The sequence below is a fragment of the Hyla sarda genome, chromosome 1, assembly GCF_029499605.1.
Source record: "Hyla sarda isolate aHylSar1 chromosome 1, aHylSar1.hap1, whole genome shotgun sequence".
Lineage (NCBI taxonomy): Eukaryota > Metazoa > Chordata > Amphibia > Anura > Hylidae > Hyla > Hyla sarda.
Genome location: NC_079189.1, coordinates 186,634,814 through 186,643,109, shown reverse-complemented (window position 1 = coordinate 186,643,109; position 8,296 = coordinate 186,634,814). Strand labels below are relative to the sequence as shown.

The 8,296-nt window shown below is 44.5% G+C and overlaps 1 protein-coding gene across 6 annotated transcripts in view; it reads right to left on the bottom strand.

Moving 5' to 3' along the window:
• Nucleotides 1-8,296, bottom strand: part of SYNPO2 (synaptopodin 2) — a 330,432-nt gene that overhangs the window by 49,146 nt on the left and 272,990 nt on the right. The gene's annotated exons all lie outside the window — the stretch shown is intronic.

The following is an 8,296-nucleotide window of genomic DNA, read 5'->3' as shown; positions in this document are numbered from 1 at the left end:
TCTCCTAAGCCTTCCCGTAAGGTGACGACTTTGGCGCTGCAGCACAACACCGGTGGGGTGAAATAGCAGTCGGAGAGGGTACAGAGGATGGTGATAGCTTTTTATTGTATAATCATAAAAAGAATCAGTGCTTAGTTGGACCAGTCAAAGTCGTCGCCTTTCGGGAAGGCTTAGGAGACCCATGCCGGGATTCCTACCTCCCACAAATACTACAGTTGTCCTCTAATGTCTCCTGTCCTTGGATGTTCAGCACATATGTGTAAGATGATGTCACGGAAATGTATGTGTTATATGTTTCCGCACATTTATAAAGAAAAAGCAACATTTGTTATTTATGGATTATTGTTGCTTTTTCTTTACCACAAGGTTTAACTGAGAAGACCGGGCAATGCCGGGTACTCAACTATTCAATAATTAAATCAATGCCATTACAGGAAGTACAGCAACTGAGTGACATCTGCTACTTCTCTTTCGGTCTCCAATGTGTTAATCTCTTCAGGAGACTGGGAAAACTGGAGGAAACCTCTATCTGGTTAAACTTTTATACTGGAGCTCTTCAGGGGACTGGGAAAGCTGGGTAGCACACATAATGCATGCTATCCAGCTTTCCCAGTCTCTTGAAGCCCCAGCAGTGATAGCCTGCTTGTACTTCCTGCACCTTTCACTTTCCCTGCCCTGCACTGATATTTTTTCTCCCCTCTGAGGCTACTTTCACACTGCCGTTGTGACACGGCAGGGCAACACACGTCAGAGAAACAGGGGAGAATAGCGGGACAAAAAATTCATCATGCAATGTCTTTGTCTCCCGCTACTCCCATTAAAAAACAATGGTGCTCAACGGACCCCATAATAGTAAATGGGATTTATTGGGCCCCATTATTATCCACATAACGAACGTTAAAGGCATAAGAAAAAGAGCCTAACGGCTGTTTTCCGACGTGGCACAACGGCAGTGTGAAAGTAGCCTAAATGTTCTCTCAGCCCACAATAAATTTTCTCTTCCTTGCCCCCAGGGCCAGTTTTAGGCTTAGCGTGGCCCTAGGCAAAATCAATAGTGGGGCCTCAAAAGTCGTAATAGTGCACTAACCAGATTGCACATTTTTGGTCACTTCAAACACCATAAAAAATATCCAAAAAGCAGTTGAAAAGTCCCATCAAAACAAAAATGGTACCGATAAAAACTACAAATCACAGCGCAAAAAATGACCCTCATACATCCCCATATACAGAATAAAAGAATTATAGGGATCACAATAGTATAATTTTATATTTTTGTATAGTTCCCCCACATTAGGTTGGCAGTATAGTTCCCCCCACATTAGGTTTGCAGTATAGTTCCCCCACTTTAGGTTGGCAGTATGTTCCCCCACATTAGGTTGTAGTTCCCCCACATTAGGTAGACACTATAGATCCCCCCACATTAGTATAGTTGCCCCACATTAAGTTGGCAGTATGTTCCACCACATTAGGTAGACAGTATAGTTCCCCCCACATTAGGTAGACAGTATAGTTCCCCCACATTAAGTTGGCAGTATGTTCCCACACATTAGGTTGTAGTTCCCCCATATTAGGTTGGCAGTATAGTTCCCCCACATTAGGTTGGCAGTATAGTTACCCCACATTAGGTTGGCGGTATAGTTCCCCCACATTAGGTTGGCAGTATAGTTCCCCCACATTAGGTTGGCAGTATAGTTCCCCCACATTAGGTAAACAGTATAGTTCCCCTCACATTAAGCTGGCAGTATGTTCCCCCACATTAGGTAGACAGTAGAGTACCCCCACATTAGGTTGGCAGTATAGTTCCCCCCCACATTAGGTTGGCAGTATAGTTCCCCCCACATTAGGTTGGCAGTATAGATCCCCCACATTAGGTAGACAGTATAGTTCCCCCCACATTAGGTAGACAGTATATCCCCCACATTAGGTAGACAGTATAGTTCCCCCACATTAAGTTGGAAGTATGTTCCCCCACATTAGGTAGACAGTATAGTTCCCCCCACATTAGGTAGACAGCATACTTTCCCCACATTAAGTTGGCAGTATGTTCCCACACATTAGGTTGTAGTTCCCCCACATTAGGTTGGCAGTATAGTTCCCCCACATTAGGTTGGCAGTATAGTTCCCCCACATTAGGTTGGCGGTATAGTTCCCCCACATTAGGTTGGCGGTATAGTTCCCGCACATTAGGTTAGCAGTATAGTTCCCCCACATTAGGTTGGCAGTATAGTTCCCCCCACATTAGGTAAACAGTATAGTCCCCCCCCACATTAGGTAGACAGTATAGTTCCCCCACATTAAGTTGGCAGTATGTTCCCCCACATTAGGTAGACAGTATAGTACCCCCACATTAGGTTGGCAGTATAGCTCCCCCACATTAGGTTGTAGTTCCCCCACATTAGGTTGGCGGTATAGATCCCCCACATTAGGTTGGCAGCATAGTTCCCCCACATTAGGTTGGCAGTATAGTTCCCCCACATTAGGTTGGCAGTATAGTTCCCCCACATTAGGTTGGCGGTATAGTTCCCCCACATTAGGTTGGCAGTATAGTTCCCCCACATTAGGTTGGCAGTATAGTTCCCCCACATTAGGTAAACAGTATAGTTCCCCTCACATTAAGCTGGCAGTATGTTCCCCCACATTAGGTAGACAGTATAGTACCCCCACATTAGGTTGGCAGTATACTTCCCCCCACATTAGGTTGGCAGTATAGATCCCCCACATTAGGTAGACAGTATAGTTCCCCCCACATTAGGTAGACAGTATATCCCCCACATTAGGTAGACAGTATAGTTCCCCCACATTAAGTTGGAAGTATGTTCCCCCACATTAGGTAGACAGTATAGTTCCCTCCACATTAGGTAGACAGCATACTTTCCCCACATTAAGTTGGCAGTATGTTCCCACACATTAGGTTGTAGTTCCCCCACATTAGGTTGGCAGTATAGTTCCCCCACATTAGGTTGGCAGTATAGTTCCCCCACATTAGGTTGGCGGTATAGTTCCCCCACATTAGGTTGGCGGTATAGTTCCCGCACATTAGGTTAGCAGTATAGTTCCCCCACATTAGGTTGGCAGTATAGTTCCCCCCACATTAGGTAAACAGTATAGTCCCCCCCACATTAGGTAGACAGTATAGTTCCCCCACATTAAGTTGGCAGTATGTTCCCCCACATTAGGTAGACAGTATAGTACCCCCACATTAGGTTGGCAGTATAGCTCCCCCACATTAGGTTGTAGCTCCCCCACATTAGGTTGGCGGTATGTTCCCCCACATTAGGTTGGCAGTATAGTTCCCCCCACATTAGGTTGGCAGTATAGCTTCCCCCACATTAGGTTGGCAGTATAAATCCCCCACATTAGGTTGTAGTTCCCCCACATTAGGTAGACAGTATAGTTCCCCCACATTAGGTTGGCAGTAAGTTCCCCCACATTAGGTTGGCAGTAAGTTCCCCCACATTAGGTTGGCAGTATATTTCCCCTGCTCATTGCTCCCCCCTCTCCACCTTCTTTTTCTATTTTTCATATTTCCTTACCTGGCCGCGCTCGGCAGGTTCAGGTAATACGGTGGGTTTTGTGGGCTGTGTGAATAATATGACCAGTGACATTTCCTGCGGCTCCGCTGCCCGGCGTCAAGGACGTCACTCATCATTTCCTGCAGCCGCGGCCGGACTGCTAAACTTAAGCAGCAGCGGCTGCAGGAAATGATGCGTGACGTCCCTGACGCCGCACAGAGGAGCCGCAGGAGACGTCACTTGTCATATTATCCACACAGCCCACAAGACCCGCAGCATTACCTGAGCCTGCCGAGCGCAGCCAGGTAAGGAAATATGTGTCCGGGCCAGCAGCTAGTCACTGTTTTAAAGTGGCGGCGGCCGGGCTGCTAATCTTAAACAAGCAGCCGGCGCTGCGGCCACTTAAAACAGTTGCCCCACCCCCTACTGAGCAGCCGGCAGGGGGCTCTCTGGGGGAGGGGGTCCCTAGGCAATTGTCTGCTTTGCCCCACCCTAACGTCGGCCCTGCCTGCCCCCACACTAACTATTCTCGGCCCCTGCCGGACGGACAGTTGATTAATACTTTACGATGACATTGGTGGAGCAACAGGATGTTTACAACTCCCGTACAATCTCTGCAGCCTGATAGTAACATGATCAGGAAATGTATCGGAAGTCCCATAGACTTGCATGGGACTTTCGGTACATCTCCTGATTGTGTTATTCTCAGGCTGTGGAGAAGAAGATGAAGTCTACTACTTTTTTATTTGGCATAAAAGATGTGTACCAAGTTCAATCAAAATTTCTCAGTCTATGAAGTTATGCTGGAACACATATCTATATATTTAAAACTCAATGTGTGTATGTGTGTATGTTCCAGCATCACATCCAATATTAACATGAAACTTGGCACACATGTTACTTATATGTCAACAACAAACATAGGATAGGTAATTTAACCCTTACTCACCCCCATTTGCCGGGGTCGGGTTTTTGTTTAAAGTCCCATGAAAGTCTATGGGAAATATATGTTACTGCATAACTTCCAAATGGCTGGAGATATTTCAATAATACTTGTTCACATGTTACTTATATGGCCACTTAAAATATAGAATAGTTATTTTAACCCTTAACTACCCCCATTTGTGAGGGTCAGGGTTTTCGTTTAAAGTCTCATGCAAATCAATGGGAAATGTATGTTCCCACATAACTTCCATACGGCTGGAGATATTTCAATACCTGGTACACATATTACGGGTTGGGATATGAGAACGGGATATGAGGTCTGGATAGGAGGTTGAGATAGGAGGTCGAGATATGAGGTCGAGATAGGAGGTCGAGATATAAGGCCGGGAAAGGAAGACGGGATATTAGGTCAGCATAAGAGGTTGAGATAGGAGGTCGAGATAGGAAGTCGAGATATGAGGGCGGGATAGGAGGTCAGGATAGGAGGACGGGACAGGAGGTCGGGACAGGAGGTCGAGATAGAAGGTCGGGATAGGAGGTCAGGATAGGAGGTCGCGATTGGAGGTCGAGATAGGTGGACGGGATATGAGGACGGGATAGGAGGTCGGGAAAGGAGGATGGGATAGGAGGACGGGATAGGAGGTTGAGATAGGAGGACGCCATATGAGGACGGGATAGGAGGTCGGGATAGGAGGTCGAGATAGTAGGTCGAGATAGGAGGACGCGATAGGAGGACAGGATAGGAGGTTGGGATAGGAGGTTGGGATAGGAGGTCGAGATAGGAGGACGGGATAGGAGGACAGGATAGGAGGCCGGGATAGGAGGTTGGGATAGGAGGTCGAGATACGAGGTCAAGATAGGAGGACGGGATAGGAAGTTGGGATAGGAGGTCGAGATAGGTGGATGGGATAGGAGGATGGGATAGGAGGTCGGATAGGCAGTCGAGATAGAAGGTCGAGATAGGAGGACGGGATAGGAGATTGTGATAGGAGGTCGGGATAGGAGGTCGAGATAGGAGGATGGGATAGGAGGTCGGGAGAGGAGGTCGGGATAGGAGGTCGGGATATGAGGACGGGATATGGGGTTGGGATATGACAACAATATATGAGGACGGGATATGAAGTCTAAAGCTTTCTCCTTTGTTTATTTTCCTGCTCAACAAGGATTAGGAAGGAAAAACCGGGCAACGCCAGGTACTCAGCTAGTACATATATATATATATATATATATATATATATATATATATATATTTATACACACATATGTTGAGATATATATATATATATATATATATATATATATATGTGTGTGTGATGGATATATATATATAGCATATATTCTATATATAGTGTAGAGGACCTCTTTTTATTCTATAATGAGTCAGCATGGGAAATGCTTACAAACTTTCCTGCTCTATGCACATTTGGAACCAGCGACAGGATGAGCTACACAGTTTTTAGAGATTCACTCATCACTTCTTTGAAGGCACGTCCTTACCCTGCCCGGCAATGTGGATTACGGGTAGCAATTGTGCAGAGTGCCTTGGACTTTTAATAGGGCATGGGTCATATTGGTAAGATATCATGTTTATTACTTACTCACAATGCCAGAATCCAAGGCAGAGTCAATCACATCAGTTGAGATGACAAACGTTTTAGTGTCTGGGCAGTATATAAAAATGAATAATGTGATCAGATTTTATATGCACACATATTCAGAACAAACTGGGGAATTTTATAAACTGTAACATGAAATGCAATGTAGACATGATTCGGACACTATGTTTATGTTTTGCAGAGATCCAACATCTCAAGCTGTAGTATATTGAGGAACCACTAAATTATTGCTCAGGTACATGGCGTGACATTTCATAGTTGCTGTGACATGTTTAGCTATTATATAACAGGCACATGTGAGCATAGCCAATCAGACTTACTGGACACACTATGTATTATGCCTTTTTGTGTTTTGGTGGCTTTATAAAAACATACTTTTACAGGGTCCCCAAATATGTTTTTCAATGTCAAATTAATTATAAACATTTTAAATACCCAGTCAATAAACAGTGGATTGTCGATGCCTCCATAGCAGAAAGCTCCTAAAACACATGTTCCCCCTGTTACCACCAGCCACCAGGGCCAGGTCAATGGGTGGGTAGAGAAGATGGCTGCCAGGGATGCCTTTGAGGCACAAAATGTATTGCTACTATCCACAGGCATGGGGTAGGGAAGACACAGCTATACCTCTTGGAAAGTTCTAGTACGAATTAAAAATCCCCCCCAAAAAACTGAAATAAATTGGTCTAGTTCAGTCTTTTTAAATGATGATCTTTTTGGAGAAGTTCTACTTGGAGAAATAAAAACTATTTATGTAAGGATCCAACTGACACAACACACATACATGTGTATCGGCAAAAAACTAAACATTTAAAGGACCGTATGCTATTGAAGTGGACCTACCAGTAGGTTTTTAACCCCTTAATGACCAGGCTCTTTTTTTTTTAAATTGACATAAGTCTCTTTAAATGGTAATAACTTTAGAAAGTTTTTTCTGAGCGGAGCAATTCTGAGATAGTTTTTTCATGATATATTGTACTTTATATAAGTGGTGCATTTATGTTGACACGTGAAGCAGTTTTTGTGAAAAACTCACAAATATTGTGAAAAACGGGAAATTTTTTGGCATGCTTTTTTATTATTATTTCTTTTATGGTGTTCACTGTGCGGTAAAAGTGATGTTATATTTATTTTGTGGGTCGGAACGATTATGGCGATACCCATTTTATATATATGTTTTTATATTCTTTTTCCTTTTTCTGAGCAAAAATCTTTTTTTCCCTTTTTTCTGTTATGTTCCGACAGCCGTAACTTTTTTATTTTTTTGTCTGACGCCATTGAGTGAGGGCTTATTTTTTGCGGGATGAGCTGTACTTTTTATTGGTATGATTTTTGCGATACATGCTACCTTTTGATCTTTTTTATTCCGCTATTTGTATTAAAATTGGCGAATCTTGCGCTTTTTTGTTGCTGTTTTTTTTTTTTTTTTAAGAAGTTCACCGAGCTGGATAATTTACATTATTGCTTTATAGTACACGTCATTACGGACGTGGCAATACCTAATATGTATATGATTTGTGTTTTGTTTTATGATAATACAGGGCTTTTATTGGGAAAGGCATTTATTTTTTTTTTTACTTCATTCTTTTATTCACAAACTTTTTACAGGTTATACTATGCTGCAATACATTTGTACTGCAGCACAGTATGACCTGATCAGCTGCACACAGCACAGCCTGTGCAATCCAGCCTCTGGCTGGATCTCACAGGCTTCCGTATCAGGCAGACAGGAGGTCATGATCTGACCTCCTGCTGTCATACACAACCAACGGCGACCCGCAATCGTGTCACGGCACCGGCATTGGTGAACAGGGGGAGCTCCCTCCATCTGTCACCGGGGATCAGTGCTGCGGTCAGATATGCGATCGCCGGCCCCAGACGCCAAACACTGCCCGCATCGGGCTGTGCCGTGATCGGGAATGGACATACCGTATATACTCGAGTATAAGCCGAGTTTTTCAGCACGATTTTTCTTGCTAAAAACACCCCCCTCGGCTTATACTCGAGTGAACTCTCCGCCCTCAGTGGTCTTCAACCTGCGGACCTCCAGATGTTTCAAAACTACAACTCCCAGCAAGCCCGGGCAGCCATCGGCTGTCCGGGCTTGCTGGGAGTTGCAGTTTTGAAACCTCTGGAGGTCCGCAGGTTGAAGACCACTGCGGCCTTCGAAATCACCCAGACCCCCCACCCCCTTTAGTTTTGTACTCACCTCCACTCGGCGGG